The following is a 9,931-nucleotide window of genomic DNA, read 5'->3' as shown; positions in this document are numbered from 1 at the left end:
CACCCGACTGCTCTTCCAAAGGTGCAGAGTTCAAATCCCAGCAACCACATGGTGGCTCACAAGATCTGACTCCCTCTTCTGGCGTGTCTGAAGACAGCTACAGTGTACTTACATATAATAAAATAAAAATAAAAAATCTTTAAAAAAAAATAAAAAATAAATAAAACAAATCCCTTCAGAAAAACCCAGAGTATCAAACTTACAAGACAGCCATCTGGTGTCCTCAACAAATAAACAGTCCAAAAAATTAAAGAAGAGGAAACAGACTTGATAGACAGAAATGACCAAGACACATGTTAATAAGCAGTGTTGTGTACTCTGCTTGGATCTTGATGCAAAGATATGAAATAAGAAAAAAAAAAATGTGGTGGTGCACACCTTTAATCCAAGCACTCGGGAGGCAGAGGCAGGCAGATTTCTGTGTTCGAGGCCAGCCTGGTCTACAAAGTGAGTTCCAGAACAGCCAGGGCTACACAAAGAAACCCTGTCTCAAAAACAAAAACAAACAAACAAACAAACAAAAACTGCCCGTTAAACACTGAAATTCATAAACTGACTAGGTAGCCAATACTAATTTTCACATGTAACAATGGTATTGCATATATGTGCGTGGGGGGTGTATTTGTATAATAAATATATCATATTGCGGTGCTTAAACCAAACCCAGGGCTTTGTTCATGGTAGACAAGTGCTCTGTCCCTGACCTGATTCTTAGCCTTTATTATATTTTTAGAAAAACATCCCTATTGAGAGGGGAGAAGATATGAGGTACCTTAATAGATGAAGATAGGCCTGATTGGTGACACTGATGGACATAGTATGACCCTCCCTTCTTCTCTGAGGCTCTTGGCCACCATCCCAAGAGGACAAGGAAGCAGAGGAGGGCAGCAGGGGTCAGACGGCTGTAGGTATGACTGAGGGACCTCCGGAGACTGCTGCGGCAAGACAAGTCTACTTTGTTGTTCCAGGGATAGGGCATTTTTAAGGGTACAGTGGGAAGAGCTGATTGGCCATAGCATCATGTGGCAGGATGGACTGATGGGACATATTACAGCAGCTAATTATCATGTGGGTGGGAAGCCATAGCAGGGCTTGTGTGCTGAGTTACAAAGCCTTGAGGACAGCTCTGTACAAGGTTACTTTTCAGGCAAGGCCTGCCACCCGTGACTGCAGGGGACTGCAGATAAAGTCAGGCAGAGACAGGAATGCCACACTGAGAAAGGGAGTCCTCCATGTTGTAGCGGAGCTCAGAGAGCCATCCAGCCATACGGCACTACGACCTTAACAGCAGGGTTCTTCAACAACAGTACACGGGCTTTATTCCAATGTGGCTTAAGATTCAAGTCTCCCAAGATAAGGTTGGGTTCTCACAAGCTGGGCATGATGGGACACGTCTGCTATCCCAGCACTGGGGAAGGGAGGCAAGGACGAGGAGTCTGTCCAAGGTCGGCCTTGCTGCAGCCATTGCTTATCCCCTAGCTGGGACAAAGGGCAAAGGACAAAAACAGCTTAGGGAAGCAAGGATGTTTTGGATTTTGCTCCCAGAGCTTTCAGACTTTAGTGGCAGAAAAGAACTTGAGAAAGAAACCTGGGTTGAGCTAAGATCCTCAGACACAACAAACACTGGCCAAGCCACCTCCCCAGGGGCACCGCTGGCCCAGCCACCTCCCCAGAGGCTCCACTTTGGTTCCTCAAGAGCCTCCTGAGAGAGCACAAGGCCAAGTGGAGGCTGCATTAGCTTTTGCAGTTGGGCTCAGATGACCTTGAACCTTAGGGAAAGGGTGTGGCTAACAGGTGAGATGTGTTTACCTCTGACAAGATGGACTGGATGTTGTGAGTCAAGGGAGTCCCAGAATCGGACCCTGACAAGGAAAGTGACTGGTGTGGAGGAACTTAGCAAACCACCCACAAAGAGGAACTGGGAGGGTTTAGCTGTGGCTTCACAGCTGGGCCAAGCAACACTGTGACATACCACACAGGCATCCTTCAAAGAGGGGAGGCTGAGGCAGGAGGATTGCCAAGAGTGTGGCACCAAGCCTCGGCTTCATGAGTTCATAGACAGCTTGGGCTACAGAGTGAGGTCACGTCTCAGAAAACCAAAACAGCTAAGCTAACCAGAACAGGAACACCTGTGACCTAGAGACCGTCATTATGATTGTTAACTAGAGAGAAACCAGTGGAACGGAACTGTCAAGCAACCTCGTGAAATTTCAGAATGGTATCATTTCACCCCCAAAACAGACTAAGCCGTGTTTCACTCAGCAGAATGAGCGGATGGAAGGAAGGCAATCAAAAGGGGGTGATCAGGAGCTGCTGGTTCAGCTGGGGATATGGCGCATACTGCCCCCACAGGGGACCAGAGTTCAGATCCCAGCACCCACGTTAGGAGGCTCACAACTACCGGATGTTGTGTTTTATAAAAAGATGGAGAGAAGGAATATGTTTGGTAGAAGTATGGTAAGGTGTGGGGGAAGGGCCCTCTGCAGGCCTATGCTGAGGCATCCCCGGAGGGACCAGCCACACAAGGGTATAGTATAGAGTAGAGTTTATTTAGAGCATGGGGTTGGAGGAGAGAGAGAGAGAGAGAGAGAGAGAGAGAGAGAGAGAGAGAGGCAGAGAGAGGGGTGGAGGAGGAGGAGGAGGAGGAGGAGGAGAGGAGGCTGGCCGTGAGCACATGGAGAGAGAGGGGAGAGGAGAAAGAGAAAAGAGGGGGAAGCAGGAGCATGAGGTCAAGAGAGTGAGGAGGAGACAAACGGGCCCCCTTTATAGTGAGTCAGGCATACCTGATTGTTGCCAGGTAACTGTGGGGTGGAGCCTAGACTAACCGCCAACACCTCTATCTACACCTGCAGAGGGACCTGGTGCCTCTGGCCTCCTCGGACACCTGCACTCACCTGTACATACCCACGCACATACCCACGAGCATACACGTAATTTAAAATAATAAAGAAAATTCAAATTAAAAAAAAAAAAAGGCTGTCTGTAGGCCTGTGTGCTGGAGGCTCTCTGCGAGATCTCTGACCCGGAGGGTTCAAGCAAAGGGGAAAGGTCGCGTGCAGGGAGAGAGAAGTGTTTCCGCGGTTGGGACTCCACACTGGCTGGGCTGAGCCATGCCAGGCTGAGATGTCAGAAGCCTGGCTAGCCCGTGAGGGGATGCAGGGGAGACTCTGGCTCATAAGTTTCCGGAGAGCAGTTCTCTTCCCTGGCAGGGTTACCGCTCTTAAGACAGCCGCTCTTAGCCCTGCAGTGGTGGCGCGCGCCTTTAATCCCAGCACTCGGGAGGCAGAGGCAGGTGGATTTCTGAGTTCGAGGCCAGCCTGGTCTACAGAACAAGTTCCAGCACAACCAAGACTACACAGAGAAACCCTGTCTCGAAAAAAACTAAAAAGAAAAAAAAAAAAAAAAGCTCTTAATTCTCACAAACCCTTATTCCTTGGATAGGATCTATACTTTCGTGGTTAGTTGGCGTCTGACAGTAGGTGCATCCTATTGGCTTGGTCTGAGATGTTAGGGATGCCTCATCTACATGTGGAAGGGCTTGGGGAGTTGCCCCTATATGATTGATGGCCTCAGATCCCTCCCGATGGGGGTGGGGGAGGATGTGCGGCTAAGTGACAGGGGCCTGGTACCGGGAGCAGGTGAATCTCCTACAGTCCCTTCAGGGTCCCAGGGGCTTCTAACCTTAGCTCTATCTTACCAGGCTTCCGCTCATGCTCCACCGCCCCACAGATGTCCAATCTTGTCAAGTTGCAGAACAACATTGTCATCTCCAAAGTTCACACCCAAGAACCAGGAAACACAGCTACAAAAGAAAATCCCCACCGCAGCCCACCTCCAAATTGTGCTAAGTAATTTTACCACTTTGTGTTAGGCTGCATCCAGAGCTGAACTTGACCAACTCTTGTGGTAGACACAGCTGACAGGGTCAGACAAGGGGGCCGTGAGGCACACAGAGAGCATCCTTCATCCTCTTAAACATGCCAGAATGGCCAAGCATGAAAGTTGGTTGAGAGGTTAGAGAAAAAACTTCCTGCTTTGATTTAGCTACACTCAGAAAGATAGAGGGCTGTTTGGGGGCTGAATCAAGATCTTGAGTTCAAAGCCAACCAAAATCTGTAAATAAAACTCTTAATAATAATAATGATAATAATAATAATAATAATAATAATTACTATTAATAGTAACAATAGTTATTATTATTACTATTAATTGAGGAGTCCTTTTTTTATATTTCATTTTATCTCCACTCAGGAGCTAGGTCATGGATCATTTGCTGTCTATCCTGGGTGTTAGGTACTCCGCTTCAGCAGCTGATCTACCTGTCTGAGTTGTTCTGGGACTGGCAGCTGCAGCCCCTGGTTAGTGCCTCAGAGTGACACAGTGGGGGACTAGGTAAAGCCTGGGCAGGGAATTGTTCTTCTCTAAGTTGAGAAAAGGGGAGGGAGATTTATCTCTGCCCTTTGTTATCAGTAATTTTACGACTCTCAGAGCCTGTGTTCACATGGTTAAAAAGAAAAATTCACTGCGAGTTTGCACATAAATTCAGTCGTAAATTGAATTAGAGGTATAGCAGAGAATGCCTAAGTGCTTATACACTAGGAGCAATTATCTGGCTTAACTGTCACCATTTGTTACTGGCTTGCAGGGTCACGGAAAAGTTTTAGACTGTAACTAAGCAGCCCTTGGAGTTTTGTTTAAACAAACCCAGTCGATATCTTATCTCCTGTTTTTGCACCTAGGGTCTTGTGGTGTGTATCTTCTTTATGACCTTTGGTTAGTGGTCTCTGTAAACCCTTAGAATGTGCCCCATGTTTTAGAAGTCTGCGGTTATCTCAGAAGCAATTAAGCAGTCCTGTTATAGAAGGGGCTGGAATGTCTCTATCTGTGTTGCCTTTAGGAAACAATGGTGACCCTTGCATGCTGGATGTTTCTGCAGACTAAAGGCTCTTTGTCTTTGCATACTATCTGAGTCTGGGGTCTTCCTTCAGTGATTTTCAGACAATAATAATAATAATAGTAATAATAATACAGTCTGGGGCTGGTGAGATGGCTCAGTAGGTAAGAGCACCCGACTGCTCTTCAGAAGGTCTAGAGTTCAAATCCCAGCAACCACATGGTGGCTCACAACCATCCGTAACAAGATCTGACGCCCTCTTCTGGAGTGTCTGAGACAGCTACAGTGTACTTAAATATAATAAATAAATAAATCTTTAATAATAATACAGTCTGATTTCAAGGGATAAAATCGATGGTAGCTCGGTTGGGATATATTGCAGTAGTTCAGGGAGGGAGCCAACCAGAACTAAAGCAACTAGGAAGGCTGCATGTGCCACTATTTCCTCCCTCTTTGAGGCTCCTGGGACTGAGGATTGGGTGTGCCAATGAGATTAGTCTGTCTAGCGGGGAGTGGTTTGTGGAGAGAGTGGTTCCTCTGGGGCAGTAGCTGGGAGCTTTCTGAATGGACACAGCATGTAGCATCCTGTTTGCTAAGCACATCTGACCTGGACTACAGCTGAGCCTTGTGGAGGTTGGATGAGGGTAGGAAAGGAAGAAGGGGGATAAGATAGGGCTGTGATCTATTAAAAACAAAGCAAGCACAGAGCAGATCAGCAGTAGTCCCTCAGAGAGTTCACCGAGGAGAAATAAAACTGTAGAAATGCTGAGCTCTGATGTAGAAGCTCAGGTGTGGCATCCAGTGGTCCCAAAAAGGGTGGGGACTTTTAACAACACTAGCAATGTGAGAAAGCTAGCACTCGGGGTTTTAATATTCCAGAGAAAGCAGGCGCAAACTGAATAGCTAATGACAGGGCATTGAGCAATCATGGATATTTGGAAAATACTTCTGATGACTCTATGTCTAATGATGACTTCTGGCCAGGGAGCTTCAGAAGGAAAAAATACAGCACCTATGTAAAAATGTGGCACCGGTTTCTGCCAACCAGAATGGTCAAACAATGAGGAAAAGAATGATGTGAACTATACTGGTTTCAAAGGACACAACAAGTAATTTAAAGTTCCTGATTTTAGTCATTTTACTACATAGATTTATTCAACCAGGACATACAAACATTTTGATTTTTTTTTTTAAGATTGTATTTATGTGAGTATATCACTGTCTTTAGACACACAAGAAGAGGACATTAGATCCCATTACAGATGGTTGTGAGCCACCATGTGGTTGCTGGGAATTGAACTCAGGACCTCTGGAAGAGCAGTCAGTGCTCTTAACCACTGAGCCATCTCTCCAGCCCAACATTTTGATTTTGAAATGAGAAAACTATCACGTTCTTGTTATAAAAAATTTGGAAAATACTGGCACGTGAAGGTAGAAATACTCATATCCCAAAGTACAGGAACATCCATTATCACATGATCTCATTATGCATTACAATAAAGTAAATTCCTGAACCGTAAGCGATAGCTCTGTGGTTGAGAACTTTTGCCACTTGTCTTAGTTAATTAGGGTTTCCATTGCTGTGAACAGACAACATGACCGAGGCAACTCTTATAAGGACATTTAATTGGGGCTGGCTTACAGTTTCAGAGGTTCAGCCCGTTATCATCATGGCAAGAAGCCTGGCAGTGTCCAGGTAGGCATGGCACTGGAGGAGCTGAGAGTTCTACATCTTCATCCAAAGGCGACCAGGAAGAGCATTCACACTGGACTGATGGAGTTTGAGCATAGGAAACCTGAAAGCCCACCCCCATAGTGACACACCTCCTCCAACAAGGCCACACCTCCTGAGAGTGCCACTCCCTATGGCCAAGCATCAAACATATGAATCTATGGTGGTTGAAAGCTGCTATTTACACAAGGATGCTGTCATGCAATGTAGTACATACAGCCGAGCACAGCCTAACTGGTGTGATACATACAAGTGATCACAACCCGACCAGTGTGGTGCACGGAGCCGAGCACAGCCCGACCAGTGTGGTACACGCAGCTGAGCACAGCCCAACCTGTGTGGTGCACACACAGCACAGGCTGATTACCAGTGACTTAACTTTTTGTCCTTGTGCCTGATAACGATAAAGCTGCCTAGTGAGTCAACACATGTTTTCCTACAGTCTGAGACCAAGAGGCCAAGGTTAATAAACTGTCCAAATTAGATACATAGTGTCCTGTGTCTAGCACTCCCTGGTCATTCCTAAAGTTCAACATTACCCCTCTAAAACCCACCTCACAACTTTGCTTATAAAAAAACAAAATTCTTGACTCTTCAAACATTGCCATAAGTTATATTCTCTGAGTGACATGACTTAGTCCCAGGATTGATACATATGTACGCCCATTGTAATGACTTAAGATCTATATTTTAAAAGTGTCTTTTAATAAACACAACTCTGCTTCATAATGACTTTTCCTGAAATTCTTTTCTTCAGTGAAGCCAAGGGTGATGGCTTTGTTGAAGGTCCCCGAGGGAAAGGGAAGCTCTACTTGGTGACTGCATATGCCTGAGAGGAAATGTGACTCTGCCCTTGTCCACACTACTTTAGGACTAGGTCAGTGCTTCCCAACCTCCCTAAAGCTGTGACCCTTTAATACGGTTCCTTGTGGTGACCCCCAACCATAAAATTATCCCATTGCTACTTCATAACCTTAATTTTGCTACTGTTATGAATGGTAATGTAAATATCTGATATGCAGGATATCTGATATGTGACCCCTATCAAAGGGGTCCCATTGGGTTGCCATCCATGGGTTAAGAACTACTGATTTAAGGTCACTTTATAAAAGACACATTTCTTGACAATTCCTACCTTAGTACCCATAAATCAGTTCCTCAGCTCCCCCTCAATTCCCACATCCACACATGCTCATGTCCCTTATAAAATGACGTCATAGAGAACTACGGATGTGGTTACAGGGCATGATCCTGGGTTTGATCCCCAGCAAGTGCATATACATAGATGGTAGGGGAGTAAGTGGTGGAATTGGTTTTGTACGCTTGTGTTCTGGTTTTGTGTGTGTGTACATGTTCTTGTGATGGCTGCATGCTGGTATACATGTAGTGTGTTGCTCATGTTATTTATTTACATTTTTTAAGTTTATTTACTTTTATTTTATGTGTATGAATGTTTGCCTGCGTGTATGCATGTGCACCACCTGTGTGAACCTCCTGAGGTCAGAAGAGGTTGTCAGATCCCCTGGCACTAGAGTTATGGATGGATGTGAGCTACCTTCTGGGTGCTGGGAACTGTAGTTAGGTCTTAACCACTGAGCCATCCTCCTGGTCCAACTCCACCTTATTTTTTCAAGACAGGGATTCCCCTTGAAGCTAGGACTTGCCAGAGATACCCAGCTGCCTCTGTTTCCACAGCACTGAGATTATAGATGAGCACTGTTATGATTGGTCGGTGGAAAGTCAATCTCATATCATAGGGTTTGCAAGGCAAGACTTTACAGACTGAGGTAATTTCCCAGTCTTGTGATTTGGTTTGGTTTGGTCTGGTTTTAGATAACTTCACTCTGTGTCCCAAGACTCACTATTTCATTACTACAGTACAGGCTGGCTTGAAACTTGTAAAAATTAATCTGCCTCAGTCTTCTGACTGCAGGAATTATGGGTGTGAGAAACCACATCTGGCTGCTGCTGCTTCTTCTCCTCCTCCTCATCCTTCTTCTTTTTAAGAATTATTTATTTAATTTATGAGTACAGTGCAGCTGTCTTCAGACACACCAGAAGAGGGCATCAGATCCCATTACAGATGGTTGTGAGCCGCCATGTGGTTGCTGGGATTTGAACTCAGGACCTCTGGAAGGGCAGTCAGTGCTCTTACCTGCTGAGCCATCTCTGCAGCCCCTGGCTTCTTCTATGTATTGCTTTTTAGATTTGAGACAGGATCTTGCTGCTTAGTTCAGGTTGACTTTGACGTGATGATCTCCTGCCTCTGCCCTCCCTTGTGTTGGGATTACAGATATGTGCTATCAGACCTGGCTTCTGTTTGCTTTAAATTGCTTTTGGATTACTTGTAGGACCCACTGTAAGAGCTAAGTAAATCAATGGTACAATGATTACAATTCCAGCTCTTGGAAGGGATGTAGAAGCTGTTAGATCTCTGCGAGTTTGAGACCAACCAGGGCTCCACAGTGAGACCTTATCTCCATGCACTAGAGTCTGTACCTGTCTGATATGGTCACCACTTTTGTTTTGCCAGTATTTGTGACCTACAGTTGGCTGAATTCTCAGATGCACACGCAGCCCACAGACAGTGAGGGCCAACTGCGTAGCACCCCTTAGCCATTTGCTTTTCATAGCTAATTTTTAAAGTAAGTTTTTAATTTTTTTTTTTTAAATTTCATGTGCATTGGCATTTTGCCTGCACCTGTGTCTGTGTGAAGCTGTCGGATCCCCGAGAGCTGGAGTAAGCGACAGTTATGGGCTGCCATGTGGGTACTGGGATCTGAACCCAGGTACTCTAGAAGAGCAGCCAGTGCTTTTAACCACTGAGCCATCTCTCTAGCCCCCTCCAATGCACAATTCATTATCCAAAGCGTGTTGTCAAGATGCACAAAATCATTGCTCAATTTATTTAGCAATGAAAATGCCATTATGGTTTTTTGTGTAATGTCGCTCCTGTTGTGTAATTTTTGCTAACAATCCATCCACGTTACTTTGTAGTGAGTGGCACCCAGAAAGCAGCCACTCAGAAGTGCCTTTGGCCATCATCACCCCCAGCCAGACCTGATAGGGCCATGCTGGAGAGAATAGCTTGTGGAATGTACCTGTATCACCCAGCCTTGATCGAAGGCTGAGTGTGAGCTGTGCTGGAGTGGCAGAAACCACCTGAGAAGTCCTACTTTATTCCTGGGTAAGGCCCCAGTGCTTTAGCTAGACAGTAGTGGCTCACGCCTTTATTCCCAGCACTTGGGAGGCAGAGGCAGGTGGATTTCTGAGTTTGAGGCCAGCCTGGTCTAGAGTGAGTTCCA

The sequence above is a fragment of the Mus pahari genome, chromosome 2 (assembly GCF_900095145.1).
Source record: "Mus pahari chromosome 2, PAHARI_EIJ_v1.1, whole genome shotgun sequence".
NCBI classification, from domain to species: Eukaryota; Metazoa; Chordata; class Mammalia; order Rodentia; family Muridae; genus Mus; species Mus pahari.
The sequence above is the reverse complement of the archived record's forward strand: the minus strand, read 5'-3'. Positions refer to the sequence as shown.